The sequence below is a fragment of the Chrysochloris asiatica genome, unplaced genomic scaffold, assembly GCF_000296735.1.
Source record: "Chrysochloris asiatica unplaced genomic scaffold, ChrAsi1.0 scaffold00044, whole genome shotgun sequence".
Taxonomy (NCBI): domain Eukaryota; kingdom Metazoa; phylum Chordata; class Mammalia; order Afrosoricida; family Chrysochloridae; genus Chrysochloris; species Chrysochloris asiatica.
Window position 1 is genome coordinate 5,625,833 of NW_006408562.1, and position 1,039 is coordinate 5,626,871.

Consider the following 1,039-nt stretch of genomic DNA (forward strand, 5'->3'; position numbering starts at 1 on the left):
AACAATTCATATCCTCTTCCCACTTCTTAGTTGGATTATTTGTCTTTTCATTGTTGAGATACTGGAATTATCTGTAAATTTTAGAGAATAAATCCCTTGTCAACTATGTCTTTGCTAAAATATTTAACCAGTCTTTAGGTTCTTTGGAAACATTTTCTGATGCATGTAAGTGTTTAAATGTTTAGGATGTCTCAGTTGTCTAGTTCATTTTCTGATATTTGTGTATTTTTAGTTATATTTGAGAGTCTATATATACTATAAAGAAAAGCCCCTAAAAGGAATCCAAGTTAAGCTGTAAGATAAGCACTACACTACTAAACTCAAGGTCAGAAGTTCGAACCCACCAATCACTCCTTGGGAGAAAGATGAGGCTTTCTGGTCCCATAAAGATTACAGCCTCAAAAATTAAATAGAGGGTCTCTATGAGTCTGAATCAACTTCATGGCAGTGATTTTGGTTTTCATAAGAGCCCCTAAATTTATCTCTATTTTTTCTTTCATGATCTTTAAAGTTTCAGGCTTTACATTTTGGTCTTGAGCAATCTTGAGCTATTTTTGTTGTTGTTGTTCATGGTGTGAGGTATAGATTCTGTTTCATTTTTCCACAAAAGGATATCCAGTTTTGTCAGCATTGCTTACTAGACTGTCTCTTCCTCAGATGAAAGACTTTCACGTTTTGTCACAGATTAGCTCTCCATTGATGGATGGATTTACATTTGGACTCTCAATTCTGTTCCATTGATCTGTCTGTGGGTCTGTCACTATACCAGTACTGGGTTGTTTTGACTGTTGTGGTTACATGCAGGATGTTGAGATCTGAAAGTGTGATTCTTACCTGGTTCTTCATCTTTAGCGATGGTGGGGATAGTTGTGTACCATCAAGTCAGTTCTGATCTGCAGCCACCCTGTGTTGAGTTTCTGAGGCTGAAGATCTTTACGGGAGTAGAAAGCCTCCGATTTCTTCCATATATATATCATTAGTCTTGAAACACATATACACACGTAAGTTTGGGTATACACATACACACACACATATATTT